Consider the following 17,366-nt stretch of genomic DNA (forward strand, 5'->3'; position numbering starts at 1 on the left):
TCAAAATTAGCATGGACGGACATGGCCACACACGATGAACGAACAGTTTGCTGAAACCGTGCGCGATGACGTGAACGGCACGTACGACGGGACGAAAAATACGACGTCCTATACACTGCATTATAACTTTCGGCGTGTAAATCCTTTCTGAGCATGCGCGGAACTTAGTTTGACGAACAAGCCTACACACGAGGGGACTGTTCGCTGAAACAAAGTTTCAGCGGACAGTTTTTCGGAATTTCCGAAAAACCTTGTTCAGCGGACTGTTCGCTGAAACTGTCCGCTGAAAGCCCACACACGAGCGGACTGTTTGCCGAAACACTGTTCAGCGGACAAAGTTGGGCGAACAGTCCCCGCGTGTGTACGCGGCCTCACAGGGATCACAACATTTTCCTGGTAATGATTTAATCTGTTTTCTCTCCAGAGAGGGAGTCATCACAGATTCAGGCATCATCCAAGGTTACCGTCTATTTTTCTTGGTGCCTGTGCAGTTCACAAATGTCTGACATAGATTAGTCCATGGTGCAGCCTGTCACTGTGTGATGTGCTACAAAATTAGTGTGAAAATTTGATTACTGGTGGAGCAGAGACTAAGGCATTCCTTCCTCTTGCATTCCATAGAGTGTCAATTTCACTGTTGTGGGATGTCAGGAATTTATTTATGCAGACTTGTAATGTTACCAAAAGGTACAATTTAATGTCCTTACAGCGGGCCGTTGTAGTGAAATGGCTGCATGATACCTTTACTTGGGTGGTTGGACATACTCGTATTTTCTTGTGTTTACACTTGGAGTATACTCATCACATGCACAAATCCTCTCCTCCCGTTGTCAATAGGCAGCAGAGAGCATCAACTAAAGGCACAGAGCTAATAGGAGAGGCTCTGTATAATTTGACTAACGTGATAACCAATCACCAATGTAAACAGTGTAGCACTGTTTATATTGGTCATCGCTCCCATCCCATACCTATAAAATCTTTTCATTAAATCCCTGGCGGAGTAAAGAGCAGGTGGGGAAAGAGGGGGGGAGGGGTTTAAAGATACAACAGCCACAAATGTTGTGGGGGTTTTTTCGGGGGCAATTAAAGTGTGAGCTGCCACCAATTGTATGGGGAGGTGGTTGCAGGGTTTTGAAGTACCACTGACCACCAATAATAAAGTGGGGTTTACATTGTCACTGACCACCAATTTTCTTTTTGTTTCGGAGAGGGGTGTTTAAAGTGTTTTTGGTTTATCCATTACATTTCGGTGCAATTTATTTATATCCGACAGGGAACTTCAACTAATAACAAAAGACTTGCACTTGGTTTCAGTGGGTAATTTTGAAAGGCTAAGTACACATTTTTTTATTTATTACCAAATTCATCCTGTTTCTTTATATAAAAATGTTTGGCAAACAAGATCACCCCAGAATGTCCACTTTTCAAAAAGGGGACATTTTGGGGGTGTTGGTACTATTCTGATATTTTTCATTGATATATTGTATATTAGAAAGTAAAGGAAGCATTTTTTTTTGTTCACACTTTTTCTTTCATATAATAAAAACATGTGGTGAAAAGGGGTCCCCTCCTGCCTTCCTTCTATCGCCTTCCCAGGCATTCCCCTTCCACTGGGGACTGAAGCCGGAATTTCAGCCGGTTTTCCATAGAGCTGACCGAGGACCAGAACATCCCCAATCATCTCTGTTGCCTAAGAACATGAAAATGATGAGTATTTTGTCACTTTCGGTCTATTGCAAATAAGGCGTTACTGGCCTGTACAAACATTCGATCAAACCAATCTCACTATGATCAGATACTTTTAAGGGCAGAGGAGAGATCTGGATTCTAATATACTCAAGATGTCTCAGTAAAGAGTACCTGTCACTGCCCATGCTATCACAAGGGATTTTGTTAATTTCTTGTGATAGCAATAAAGTTGATCATAAAAAAAAAAATGAAAGAGTGTAAAAATGCATATATATATTTTTTTTTAAACAAAATACTTAATAAAAGATTGCAAGCACCCCCATCCCCCTGTGCTCACGCACAAAGGCAAACCATGTGTAGGTTGGTACACATATGTAAATGGTGTACGCACCACACATGTTCGGTGTCCCATGAATGTTGTATCAAGAGCAAAGATTCTAGCACCAGACCTCCTGTGTAACTCTAAATTGGTAACCTGTAAAGGCTTATGAAAGAGAGAGAGAGAGTTTGGGGGTTCTAAGTATTTTTTTAGCAAAAAAAGTGTAGTTTCATACATAAATGTGAGAAGTGTCAGAATTTTTGAACTGGTTAAAAAAAAATATAAAATTATTTGGGCATAGTATTGCATGACAAAGTAATTGTGGAGGCTGAAAAAATGGCCTGGGTGGGAAGGAGGTGTAAAACGCCAGTCCAGAAGTGTATGAAAACCCCAACAATGAACTTCTCTTATTTGCTCCCTTTTGGTCTGGTAAATATACAATTGAAAGTATTTTGTTATATGTATTTAATAAGTGCAAAAAAAAAAAAAAATACCTATTGATCATGTTATAAGTTCAGAGAAATAGATTTTAGCCAAAAACAATACTTCACATCTGGCAGATTAAAGGTATTTTTTATGCTTGCAGGGTCTTAAAGGGATAAAGCCTGGAAATGTGCATGTATTGCAGAGATGTACTGCATATGTGCTTTTAATATGTTTTGCCCTGTCATGCACTTTAACCACTTGCTTACTGGGCACTTAAACCCCCCTCAGTCCCAGACCAATTTTCAGCTTTCAGCGCTGATGCATTTTGAATGACAATTGCGCGGGCATACAACACTGTACCCAAATGAAATTTTTATCATTTTTTTCCCACAAATAGAGCTTTCTTTTGGTGGTATTTAATCACAGCTCGGAGTTTTATTTTTTGCTAAACAAACAAAAAAAGATGCAAAAAAAATAAAAAAATCATGTTTAATAGTTTGTTATAAAATTTTGCAAACAGGTCATTTTTCTACTTTACTTTTTCTACTTTATTGAAGTGCGCTGATGAGGCAGCACTGATAGGCTGCACTGGTGGGCACTGATGGGGCTGCATTGGTGGGCACTGATAGGCTGCATTGGTGGGCACTGATAGGCATAGTTAAGGCGGCACTAATAGGCACAGATAAGGCGGCACTGATGGGCAAAGATGGGCACAGCTAAGATGGCACAGATGGGTGGCACGGATGTGCACTGATAGGTACCACTGATAGATGGGACTGATGGGCACTGATAGGTGGCACTGATAGGTGGCTCTGATAGGTGGCACTGCTGGGCACTGATGGGCGGCACTGCTGGGCACTGGTAGATGACACTGATGGGCACGGATATGTGGCACTGGGGTGCAGCACATTTGTTAAGGCAGATTGTGGGCACTGCTGGGTGGCACTGTGGGCACTGCTGGATGGTACTGCTGGGTGGCACTGTGGGCACTGCTGGGTGGCACTATGGGCACTGCTGGGTGGCACTGACGGGGGGGCACTTACTTTTTATTAATGTGGCACTGGCAGGGGGCAGGTGGGCACTGGCACGGGGCAGGTGGGCACTAGCAGGGCTGGCCGTGATCGGCTTTTTTTTTTCTCCTCGCGCTGACAGCGCAAGGAGGAATAATAGCCAATTACCGGCTCCGTTATATCACATGATCAGCTGTCATTGGCTGACAGCTGATCACGTGATAAGGGGTCGGGATCGACCCCTTGCACGGATCGGTGATCAGGCGAGTCTCGTAGACTCGCCGATCACAGGCCGCTCGTGCACGGGACTACGTCAATAGACGTAGTCCCGGAAAAGGAGATCCGCGCTGTAGCCGTCATTCGGCTATAGCGCAGGTCTCAAGTGGTTAAGTAGCACTGTATATCTTGGTGTATAGTCTACTGAATAATGAACAATATAAAAGCTGTTACTGGTAATATTTTATAGAACAGTTGTTGCTTGGACAGAACTTGTTCAGCTTGTAACCACTACTTTCATTATTCAAGACATGATATGCGTTGCCTTACATCTGTTTCATTGTCCTCCTGTTTATGGTCATTGTAAACCTGACCATTAGTACATTACGCATGTAGAATAACATAACACCAAAAGTGATATTTTATATTTAGACCGCCACATCGAAAGGATCTGGTAATATCAGGTCATGACTTTAAACATGGTGTCCGTTACCTAACCAATCAAATGATGATTATTTGAGGGTATCTTAAAGTGACACAAAACATTAAAGTGGTGTTAAAGAGCTTGTAAACCTCCAAAAAAAAAAAATAAAAAAAAAAAAAGAAACCTGCAAAACAAAGGCATAATGAGCTAGTATGCGTTGCATACTAGCTCATTATGAAATACCTTAGAACGATGTCCTGCAGTGCCACCCGCACTTCGCTCCCACGTCTGAAATCTTTCACCAGAGTTACTTCTGGGTTCGCAGGCTCTGGCGATGTAATTGGCCGGAGCCATGATGATGTCACTCCCACGCGTGTGCCCCGCCAGTCATGTCATGGGCCCTGAAAAAACAGCACCCGCGGGCCATTTCTTCAGTGCTCATGTGCCGATGATGTGTATATAGTGAATATCTCCTAAACTGTGCAAGTTTAGGAGATATTTACAGTACCTACAGGTAAGCCTTATTATAGGTGTCACAGTGTTTACAACCACTTTGAAGGTTCGGCTTTCAAAAAAATAAATAAATAACAAACATGTTATACTTACCTGCTCTGTGCAATGGTTTTGCACAGAGCGGCTCCGATCATCTTCTCAGATCCTCCACTAAGGATCATGGCTCCTCCCCCTTGACCAGTGCCCCCGATAGCAAGCTGCTTCCTATGGGGGCACTGGCGCATGCTCGTTCCAAGCCCTGCTCTATGCCTCCCGCTCTCTCCTCATTGGCTCACTGGCTGTGATTGTCAGCCAATGAGAAATGTGGAGTCCCGGTGTTCTGTCAAAATAACCAATTCATTAAGATTTATAATTACGGCACTTATGGTTACTGTAAACCATCAGTGATTGGAGATTTCAATGACTTGCCATTTTGACACAAGCGGGACAGCGACATTGAGACGGACAAATCGGACACTTTTTTTGGAGCAGTGACATTTATACGATGATCAGTACTATAAAATCACACTGATTACTGTATAAACGACACTGGCAGGGAAGAGGTTAACACTAGTGGTGATCAAGGGGTTCAATGTGTTCCCTGGGTGGTGTTTCTAGCTGTGGAGGGAGTGCACTGACTGGAGGAGGAGAGAGATCGCGGTCCTGGATCACTAGGGACAGACAATCTCTCTCTACTGCCCTGACAGAATAGGGATCTGTTTGTTTACATTGACAGATCCCTGTTCTAGCTCTCTATGGATTGATCTTGGGTGGCAGGCAGACATCATGGCCACTGGTCACATGCATCGGCTCTGGCGCTGCGCGCCGGCCAGCTCTATCCATTACACGAACCGTTGTACAGCTATGGCATTTTGCGTAGTAGAGTCAACCTGCCACAATATAATGATGGCGACTGGCCGGCAAGTGGTTAATGTATACACACCCCACTACTTATTAGCCCTGTAATCTCTCTCTCTTGAAATCATTCATGCTGTGTCTTTCTGCTTCCTTGTAACGAGCTTCTAAACCTCTCATTTCCCACCTCACTTCTCTTCATTTGGAATGAGCAGTACACATTACTTGTGGACTTGTGCACTGCTCTAGGCATGCTACACATCCCACAGTCCCTAGTCCATCTTGGGAGTGATCAAGAGAACATTCCCACATATAGTGGGACCATGGATAATATACATAGCCACCCTCCATCAGGAAGTAGGATTACAGCAGAAAAATTTGGAAGCAATAGAAGATTTTTTTTTTCAGTTCAGAATACACTCTTTTTTTTTTTTCTTTCTCACACTTTTTTTTTTAAACCAAAGCTTAGTGTCACTTTAAGCACAGGTGAAGTTAATATTAATTTTGTACATAAAACAGACAATATGGAGACTAGAACATTTGGTCTCTTTAAAACTGTCCATTCTTTACAGCAAAGTCCAACTGCAAATTAGGTGAAATTAGTGTTAAGGAGTACAGCCTCCCACTCTTCAGATTCACCCCATACCAGGTGTGACTGGGTTTAGAGTTAATAGGATTAAGATAACATTGACTAACTACCAATCCCAATGTTTTTCCACATGGTCATTATCCTTTTTTGTCCCATGGTATCAGAGGTTACCTCTTCAAATTAATCCCCGGGTATCCTGTTTGGTCCTAAACACTTAACAGGAATAGAGCCTTTAGCTTTTCCCATCCTAAATGCATTTAGTTTGAAGAGGTCACATGAAGTTCTTAGAACAGTCGTACAATGAAAATTCACATGGAAAAGTAGAATTATGCAAGTCTGGAATAGTTGTTCCCCCTGTCTTTCAACATCCTGTTTGAGAATAGCCCCATAGAAATGGTTACCAAGTAACCTCCAAAACACGTGGTGATGCGTGTCTCCATTTCAAGCCTCTTCGTAATTAAATGATGTTTGGAACCTGGTCTGAGACAAGAGTTTGATAGAAATGGAAGTGTTGAGGCTGAAATGGAAAGATGTAATCCGTTCATCCAAAGCAGGCAAGTTCAGCGCCAAGCCTTGTGGTCCGGTGAAGAGCCACATTGAATAATCTATACCTGACTTACTGGTGAAGCGGTCAGGGTAACTGAATGCCATCTTTAGAATAATTTTTTTTTACATAGACTGTAAAAATATTTTTTGCTTCTTGAAAGATAATAGAAATTTTAGCCCTTTTAACATACACAAGCCCTTTGAAGGGTTCTGTGTGTATACAATATACAGGCTGTTTGCTTATTAGTTAGAATCTGCATACATAGTGTAAGCTCCTGTGCAGTGGTTTACATATTTCTGCATTTCCTGAATTATGAATAAAACTGCCTACAGTGTAAAGCTGGCCATACATTGTACAATTTTCCTTTAAATTTACCAAAACCATATAATATGAGGTCACACCTAAATACTTTCAATTAGTATGCAATCAGGCAGGCCCTTGCAGTACATAGTTGAAGGTAAATCTAAAGGAAATTGAACAAGAAAATTGTATAACGTATGGCCAGCTTTAGTGGAGCAAGAAAAATGGTCACAGATATTGCTATTCTCCCACTGTGACCATAGCTTGTATTTAGCTTTGATTCACTTTCATACAAGCTCCCCCCTTGCCTTATTTTATTATTTAGGTATACTCTATTGCTAGGATGCATTATTGAAGACAATACGCAGTGCTTTACAGTGGTGAAGAGACTAGGGAAACAAAATAAGGATTAAAAAGAAAGCTATCAATATTTTTAAATTTGCATTCTTTCTGTAACTAACACACTGTCTAGGAATGGTGGTACACAAATCAACTGTTTAAATTATTCTGCCCCGGAAGTTTTGGCTGCTCAATGACCGGGCCATTTTTTGCGATTCGGCACTGCGTCGCTTTAACTGAAAATTGCACCCAAACAAAATTGATGTCCTTTTTTCGCCACAAATAGAGATTTCTTTTGGGGGTATTTGATCGCCTCTGAGGTTTATATTTTTTGCACTATTAACCACTTGCCGCCCGCCCTATTACAAATTGACGGTGGCAAAGTGGTTTCATAATCCTGATCGGACGTCATATGACGTGATCAGGATTATGAGCCGCTGCGCGCCCCCGCATCGCGGCGATCGTTGTTGCGGGGTGTCAGTCTGACACCCGGCAACTACGATCTCGGTAAAGAGTCTCCGACGGAGACTCTTTATCACGTGATCAGCCGTGTCCAATCACGGCTGATCACAGTGTAAATAGGAAGAGCCGGTGATCGGCTTTTCCTCACTCGCGTCTGTCAGACGCGAGTAGAGGAGAGCCGATCGGCTGCTCCTCTGACAGGGGGGGGGGTCTGTGCTGATCGATTATCAGCACAGCCCCCCCGAGGATGCCCACACTGGACCACCAGGGACGCCACCAGACCACCAGGGATGCTAAGCAAAAGGTAATCCTCCCTAGACCACCAGGGATGCCAGTCAGCATTGATTGGCATGCATTATTGTTTGGCACTGATTGGCATCCATTAGTACAGTATAACACCAATGCTGCCTATGAGTGCCCACCTGTGCTGCCTATCAGTGCCCACCTGTGCCGCCTATCAGTGCCCACCTGTGCCGCCTATCAGTGCCCACCCATGCCCATCTGTGGCGCCTATTCATGCCCATCTGTGCCGCCTATCCATGCCCATCTGTGCCGCTCATCCATGCCAATCCGTGCCAGCTATCAGTGCCAATTTGTGCCATCTATCAGTGTCCATCCGTGTTGCCCATCAGTGCCGCCTGTCAGTGCCGCCTATCAGTGTCCATCAATGCCACCTCATCAGTGCCACTTCACTGGTGCCACATCATTGGTGCCCATCAGTGCCGCCTTATCAGTGCCCATCAGTGTAGCCCCATAAGTGCCCATCAGTGAAGGAGAAAACGTACTTATTTACAAAGTTTTGAAACTGAAACAAAAAAAAACATTTATTTTTTCAAAATTTTCGGTATTTTTTTATTTGTAGCGCAAAAAATAAAAACCGTAGAGGTGATCAAATACCACCAAAAGAAAGCTCTATTTGTGGGAAAAAAATGATAAAAATGTCATTTGGGTACAGTGTAGCATGACCGCGCAATTGTCATTCAAAGTGCGACAGCGCTGAAAGCTCAAAATTGGACTGGGCAGGAAGGTGTTTAAGTGCCTGGTATTGAAGTGGTTAACAAAAGAAGAGCGACACTTTTGAAAAAAAACACAATATCTTTTACTTTTTGCTATAACAAATATCCCACTTTTTTTTTTTAATAAAAAAAAAACACATATTTTTTCCCTCAGTTTAGGCCAATATGTATTCTTCTACATATTTTTGGTAAAATAAATCTCAATAAGCGTATATTTATTGTTTTGTGCAAAAGTTATAGCGTCTACAAAATAGGGGATAGATTTGTGGCATTTTTTTTAATATTATTTTTTACTAGTAATGGCGGTGATCTGTGATTTTTTTATTGGGACTGCGACATTATGGCGGTCACATGGGACACTTTTGACACATTTTTGGGACCATTTCAATACAGTGATTAGTGCTATAAAAATGCACCGATTACTGTGTTAATGTCACTGGCAGGGAAGGGGTTAACAGTAGGGGCGATCAAGGGGTTAACTGTGTTCCCTATGTGTGTTTCTAACTGTGGGGGGATGGGACTGTCTAGGAGGAGAGAGAGATCGGTGTTCATACATAGTATGAACACACAATCTCTCTCCTCTACCCTGAAAGGACCAGGATCTGTGTGTTTGCACCCGCCGGGCACTCGCATCGGCTCCGGACACAAAAGGCAAAGCGACATAAAGTAGTGTCGACGCAAAAAATGCACTGTCACTGTATAAATTACACTGGCAGTGAAGGGTTAAGTGTGCTCCTACAGAGTGATTTCTAACTGTGTGGGGGATGGACTGACTGGAGGAAGAGAGAGGTCTGTGTTCCTGATTAGCAGGAACACAAAATCTCTCTCTTCTTCTCTGACAGTGCGTCTGCCTTGTTTACATAGGCATACTGGCATTCTTCCTCTCCTGTGAACGATTGTGGGTGGCTAGCAGCCATCGCGGCCGCTTGATCTGCTAATTGGCTCCCGCTGTTTCCAATCACAGTGGACCTCCGGCAGCGCAGGCACAAACCCCAGAGCCGATCCAAGGAATCACGTACAGGTATGTGCGTTTGCACTCAGGGTGCCGCCCTGCAGTAATACATGTACACAGGGAGGTCCTTAAGTGGTTAATGAACCCCACTGACGTCTATTGGGGGGGGGGGGGGGATTGATAATCAATTCTGGACATTTTCAAGGCTAATAGGTAAAAGATCATAAAACAAAGTGTAGAGGGAGCTGGGCACTGCAAAAAAAATAAAAAATCTAAATATGCTGCTCAAAGGGCAAAGGGGAAAAGGTCCTCCTTTTTATGTAACTTAAAATGTGACATGGGAAAAACACAATTTCTTTTTTAATACATGCTTCAGAAATGTATTTAAACTGTATGTGGTAATAAAAAACGGAAGGATTCTCATGCACAGCATGAGTAACATCATGTATTTGTAATGTGTAATTCATTTTTTTCCAGCTACATTATTGCTTGGCTTAAAGAATATGTAAACCCAACATTTCACTATTCCTGATATGTGCCTGCTGTGCCATGTACTTGTATGAAAAAGGAACCTGTTCAATTTGTATTGCTCCCTTTGTGGGAAATATCTGCTGTCCCTGCCAGCCCCTATGCTTTCCTGTTAAAAACTTAGCACGCTAGGCATAGGAGCACAGGATGGTCAGTTTACTGGCTGTGCTGGGAGCTAATCCAATGATCAGGAATGTGCCCCCCCCCCCCCCCCCCTGCACAGCCGTTTACTTGGAAGACCAGCATGCTGCTGGTTCTCCTCCACCAGCTCTTTTGCAGCTGAGAACAGAGGTTATGTGATCCCTTACCTTATATATATATATATATATATATATATATATATATATATATATACACATACACACACACACAAATGTTTTGCCTTTCATTTCTATTTTAACCTGAATGGATTGTTTTACAAGATGAGGGTTTACATATATACATTAAAGTGATTATAAGGGTTGTTTTTTTTTTTTTTTCTAATTACATTACCTTCACTGTGTAGCTTGTTTTGCACAGAGTGGCCCCTCACTGTCCTCTGGGGTCCCCCGGCGGCTCTCTTGGCTCCTTCCCACATCAGATAACCCCCTAGGAGAAGCACGTTTTTCTGAGGGGGTTACCTTACAGGCGTACTCCCGAGTCCAGCATTCGGCATCCATAGCCACTGAATTTATGACTTGGCCCCGCCCCCTGGCAAGTTCCAGGGCTCAGGTAAGTAAAACGGGGGCTTTTTAGGTAGTTTTGGCTGTGACACCCATTTTTTTTAACCTAGCAGCAATAGGTCTCAATTGAATAGCAGCCACAACAGATCTAAAAGCTACATAAAAGTTTACAAATAAATACCCTTAGGCTCGGTTCACACAGGGGCGACTTGTCCAGGCGACTTCGCCGCCTGACAAGTCGCCCCCATTCTGTACTACGGAACCATTCTAATAGGAGCGACTCGAGTCGCTCCGACTTAGAAAAAAGGTTCCTGTACTACTTTTGCGGCGACTTCGGGTGACTTGCATTGACTTCTATACAGAAGTCGTTTTGCAAGTCGCCGCTGAGGTCGCGGCGCTGCAAGTCGTGCCGCGTCCTGTGTGAACCGAGCCTTAAAGTTAAAGCCCTCAACTTAGTCAAACATAGCTATTGACTTGTGGCAAACAATTTCATGTTAGAGGTGGTGATCTACTTTTGCTAGCAGTGCCACACTGTAGTGCATAAAAAAGATTAATAAAATATCAAAAGGGGAAACACAAAAAAAAAAAACACTTCAAAACCACATCCTCCATTCCAAAGTTGAGGTAATTTTTATGTTGAAATGTGGCATATTTCAGAGACAATAGCCACACACACATATACACGTAGTACAGTGGCTGGAGGGTATGTAAGCTGCTTGATTCTTGTTTGGGCTGTGGTGTAAGAGGGAGCTAGGCAGTTTTAATCAATAAATCTAATTTAGAGTGCATTGTTTGAGAGACAACTGCCAGAAATATTGTACCGACTTGCTGAACATTTTTACCAGGCCACAATTAAAGAGGGAGAGACAATCCAGGGTTTATTGTGAAATAAAATAATGTATTATTTCTGGGACAAAAGCCAGAAATGGTATATAGACACTAGGCATACTTTACTAGGCTCAATTTCAGGAACAGAAACTGCCCTTTACTAGGCTCCAATGTCAGGTTTTTGCATGAAATTAAAAAAAGAGTGTATTATTTCAACAAATCCACACAAGGGGATATTATTAACAATAAATATATAAATACGTGCTAAGTTAGTAGTCCTTAAAGCAGCCAGCTACAAATTGTGATACCTATTACCTGTATAGATAAAGAACATAAGCAGCGCTACAATCTAAATTTCTAAAGTGTCATAAGTGCATTCTGCAACATAAAGTGCCAAAAAGTGCAATATGGAACAGCAAAAGTAGATACACCTACATCACTTAAAGTACATCACGTGGTAAAATATTAAAATATAATAATATGTATCTCAATCAACGCATAAAAATATATTAAAAGTCCCATCTTTAGGACATAGAGTGCACAGGAAAAAGGCTGACATCCACCACTGATTGGTGATAATCGCACTCAGTGGAACCCCAGATCTCTGAAGCCTGTCTTCACTCTGTACTCACATAAATACTCAATAACAGCTGCAGCCTCTGCAGCATGGCCAATGTGGAGTTCTAGCACGTGGGGTATCACATAACAGGTGGCTATCAGGAAGCTTGTGATGCTGCAGCATTTCAGCCACGTAAATACATGCTGAGTGTGATTGCACACTATTATGGCTTGCCACACAACATCCTGGAAGCCAGGTTGCCTAAGCAGGAACCACCATACCACCAGGTTCAGACAAGGAGCGTGTGTGAACTTTCCCTACCAAAAGGCAAGCCTCTCAAACCCCTTGTCATGCTTCTCATCCTATACCTTGACCATTAATTTTACAGTGGATGCAGATGGAGATTCTTGTGAAGGTGGAGGTGAGGGGGGAAAGGAATGAGTGGGGGGGGGGGGGGGAACCAGTATGGTGTTGTCAGTAGAAGATATGTTAAAAAACCCTCGGTTTAGTTTTTGGGATGGATTCAAGGTGTTGTAACCGAAGGGTTCCACATGCACTGTCACGTTAAAGCTGGCTCCACCCAGGAGTGATGACAAGGGTCAAGGGGCATGGAACCCATCTTAGAGGACAGTGAGATGATACAACATAATTTGCTGGTGCCTTCATGGCAGCATACATACAGGACCAATTTTTAATCTATAAAAGAAAGAGTCAGCCCCCCATACGCCATTCTTTTTTCTGTCCTCAAACCTGCAAGATCATGGATCACCTGGATACAGTCCTTACTACACCACTATAATGGTACAACCATTGCAGGTTCATTCTTCCCTGTATATGGAGTCCCATAACTTAGGCTGCTAAAGGTGCCAAAGAGTTTGGGAACCTGTTTTTCTGTGGATCTTATTAGGGTCAGGAGCTCAGGCATTCCCTCAGTTTCTCTGCTGGGAAAACTGCTCCAATGTAAAGACAGCCCCCACCTGATTGGGCTCTCTTCAGCTTGTTACAGTTCATTTATCCTTCTTGGTACAAGAGACCCGCTTGGAATGGCAGTAGTTATAGAGCATGGCCGTATGCCTCCCCTTGCTGTGTAACATCTGGAGCGCTTCACTCGTGCCACCCGAGACTTGTGTATGCCCTTCAGAGGCGGAGCTGCATAGCAAGGGATGTGACGTCATCGGCTCATGCGCGTGGCTTTGTGAAGCTGTCGGCAGCCATCTTGGTGCACCCGAGCTAGCTGTCTGTATATAAGGAGCTGTGTGACTACATTATGGCAGCAGCTCTCATGAGGGAAATATCTCCTAAGAGCTGGGAGAGTTTCCCTTTTATAGGAACAGACTTGTGCTTCTCATTATGGAGCCAGCCCAAGGTAAGGGAAGTAGAGCAGAGCCGGAAAAAAAAAATTTAATTAAAGAAAAAAAAAAGAAAAAAGGGAAATTATTTTTTCTTTCTGATCAGTATTAAAAAAAAAAAAAAGAAGAAATAAAAAGGTTAACCCTTTTGGTTTCTTTTTGACAGCCACTTCCCACAGTCCAGTGTCACAAAAAAATCCTCAGCATACCACTAGGTAAGTGGCTGCAACTGCCAGGTAAGTTAAAATAAAAGAGCATCCGGGTGTTTTATGTGTAAAAACAGGATTTCCTGTCTCTTCTTCCTTACAGCCCACAACATCAATCATCCAGAGATTCTCCAGATAGAAGGTCCAAAGTTCACAGCCACTCTTCTTAGCTCATGCATCTCATAACCACAGGTCCCCCCTGCATACGGCTAGAAGAGCTCCCTCTCCACATTAATACGCCCACCCCAAAGACAAGGCTTTCTGGGTCTGCGGGAAGGAAGCACTTCCAGAGAAATTGGTCTGCAAAGGTATGTTTTCTGGAGGCAGCCTGGGATAAGGAAAAGGAAAAGCAGTCCATAGACACTATGGAAAATTTGATAAAGGACTCAATTCAGGAGTTAGTTTCATCCCAAGATTTAGAAACTCCTTCAACAAGTGAATTTTCCACAGAGCCCCCGGCTCAGCAAACAAACGCAGAATTCAGTTCAGATGAAGACAAGGACATGACAGAAGAGCACTGTTCCTCTTTTCATTTTGGGTTTATTGAACCATTTGTAGTCACAGTAAAAGATGCGATCCAATGGGAAGAAGCTCCCTCCCTCCCAATAGTTCCCCAATTTGACCGCAAGAAGAGCACTTTGTTTAGAGGAGAGGTCCGCTGACCATGGTTTTAACCAAACATGATGCCGCATACCCTAAGACAATAAAGCCCTCTTTGACGAAAAGCTTGATACGGCCATTAACTGAGTAACGGGGAAAGCGTGGCCTAATACCTCAGCATAGGAACAGGAGGAAAAAGTTTGCAGCCCGCCCTTCCTTTCAACAGAGAAACAAGGACACCAGGTCATACAGGCCAGAAAGGGAATATAGAAGAGGCTGGAGAGGTTTCCATGCTACCTTTTTAAAGATGGAAAAGCAGAAGACTACATCTACTATGCCTGAAAATCAAAAGTCTTTTTGACTTCCTGCCCACCCAAACCAGTCCATTGGGGGCTCGTCTGAGGGCTTTTGCTCAAGTTTGGGTGAAAACTTGCACAATACTCCACAGGCACTTCTAGAGGTTCAGGCTGCACCCGCCCCGTTCTTCGTTTCTACCCACCAAGATCCTAAGTTCCAGAAAAAAACAGGAAATTCTTATCCAGAATGTATAGACGTTGTTACATCAAGAAGCAGTAATATCATTTCCGGAGTCAGAAAGGTTTTTGGGGTTTTACTCCCCAATCTTTTTAGTACCCAAAAAACCAGGAGGCTGGAGGCCGGTTCTGGACTTAAAGTGATTAAACAAATTCATCAGTCTAGAAAATTTCAAAATGGACTATCTCAATATGGAAATCCTAGCAGTGCAACTGAAGGATTGGATGGTCTTTATAGACCTCAATGACGCTTACCTACATATTTAAATTCTTTATGATTTCCAGCACTTTCTACGATTCAAAGTAGGGGAACTTCATCTACAGTTTCAATGTCTGCCTTTCGGCATATTGATAGCCCCCAAAACCTTTACGAAGGTGTTGGTGGCAATTCTAGCCCCACTTTGGGAGAAGGGGATACGTATCCTGCACTCTACAGATATATACTGATACTGTCTCAATACAAGGCAAGGCTCCAAACTCACCTACAGAAAGTTGTGGACACATTAACAAAGTACGGTTGGCTAATAAACTATCCGAAGAGACAGTTTTTCCCAGCACAAAAAATAATATACCTTGGGGCATTGTTCAATACCCCAAAGAGAGTGGTGTCACTCCCACCAGAGAAAATCCCTCTAATCTTAGCCAAGGTAGGGAGAGCTATGGCAAACAGAACCATGTCAGCAGCGGAATGTGTCTGAGCCTCCTGGGACAATTTTCCTCATGCACCCCAATGGTAAGGTAGGCCAGGTGGCATCTCCGCATTTTTCAACTTGATTCTGATTACATGTTTGATGAAATCCAGTCTATGGTGGTGGACAAGACCCCACAATCTGTTAAATCATCGCTATCTTGGCCCCATCTCTTGGATCACTCTTACTTTAGATACAAGTTGTTTGGGTTGGAGCTCCCACTTTGAAAATCGGTTGATCAAGAGGAGATGGCAAATCAAAACAGAAGGCATAGTATCCAGCATTTTGGAGTTAAGAGCAGCCTGGATGGGCGATATCTCATCTAGCATCCTCTCTGAGAGGCAAGTCCATCTTGCTACAGATGGACAACAAGTCGGTAGAAGCCTATGTCCAGAACCAAGAGGGGATGCACAGCAGGTAGTTGTCCAACGAGGTAACCCCGATAATACTCTGGGCCGAAAGGAATCTCACCAACCTCAGACATCTTATATCCCAGCTCTTGAAAGACAGATCGCCTATCAAGGAAGTTCATCAACAACAACGTATGGTCCTTAAACCAGGAGGCTTTCCAATGGATCTTCCAAGTAGGCTATGCATTCTTCAATGCCTAACAGAAGAACAAGTAACCATCTTAGCAGTAATTCCTTACTGGCCGAAAAGACCCTGGTTTACTCTACTGACCAAGCTGTCTCCTTGTGATCGATTAACACTTCCCTATATTCAATTTTTTCCAGACAGGGTGGTCCTCCAATCGATTCACCAGTTCATACCTAAAGTTCCCCCTGTATACCATCTTAATCAAGAATGGGTACTCCCAGCTTTTGGGGAAGATCCAGCAACATCAAAGCTGCACAAGCTGGACGTGGCAAGGATTCTTCAACATTACATTGTGCTGACACAATCTTTTCCTAAAGATCCATGTCTCTTTGTGATCTCTAAGCCCCTGTACACACGGTCGGAGATTTCGACAACCAAATCCGTCGGATTTTGTTCGTCGGATCTTGTCCGAAACTGTTGCATACACACGGTCGGACAAAGTTGGCGCAAAATCCGATCTTTCAGAATGTGATGACGTAATTTCGTTACGATGGGACTACATTCAGGCTAGTAGCCAATAGCTTTGATGTAGAAATTTGATCTGAGCATGCGTGGCACTTGGTCCGATCAAAATTCTCTACACATGATCGGAGTATGTCTGATCGGCCCAGTTTGTCGGGAAAATATTTCCAACAAGTTGGAAAATTGGGTCTGACGGAATCAGTCCGATGCATACCACACACAGTCGGATTATCGGACAACGCGGTCCGATAGGACACATTCCGACAGATTCTCCGACCGTGTGTACAAGGGCTAAGGGTGCAAGAAGAGGAATGGCAGCATCAAAGACAACCTTGGCAAGTTGGATTCATTCAGAGAACATAACGGGTTAGTGTTTTTCCCGTTCTAAAATCAATTGATGCTTACTCGACGCGGGGAATGGCATCTTCCTGGGTGGCTTTAGCGCAAGTCTCTCCAGAAACTATCTGTCGTGCGGCAAGTTGGTCATCTTTCATTCATGACCCACTATAGTTTAGATCCAGCTGCACTCACTTCTCGTGACTTTGGGAAAAAAAGCTTTGCAGTTGTCTGCTCTATAATCTAAATTAAAACTTTTTTTGCAGCAACCCTCCCTGTGAGAGAATTATTTACCATATGTATGCTGCAATGAAGGCACCAGGAAACCAAAAAATGTAACACATACCTTTCCGTAATTCTCCTTTTAATTTTCATTTATTT

General features: G+C 43.2%; 1 protein-coding gene across 2 annotated transcripts in view; it reads left to right on the forward strand.

Annotated features, from left to right (window-relative positions):
• The window catches only part of WNT8B (Wnt family member 8B), a 68,816-nt gene that overhangs the window by 24,541 nt on the left and 26,909 nt on the right, over positions 1 to 17,366 (forward strand). The window lies entirely within an intron of this gene.

The sequence above is a fragment of the Lithobates pipiens genome, unplaced genomic scaffold (assembly GCF_037356315.1).
Source record: "Lithobates pipiens isolate NorthernLeopardFrog02 unplaced genomic scaffold, aLitPip1_a1.2 Scaffold_25, whole genome shotgun sequence".
Taxonomy (NCBI): Eukaryota; Metazoa; Chordata; class Amphibia; order Anura; family Ranidae; genus Lithobates; species Lithobates pipiens.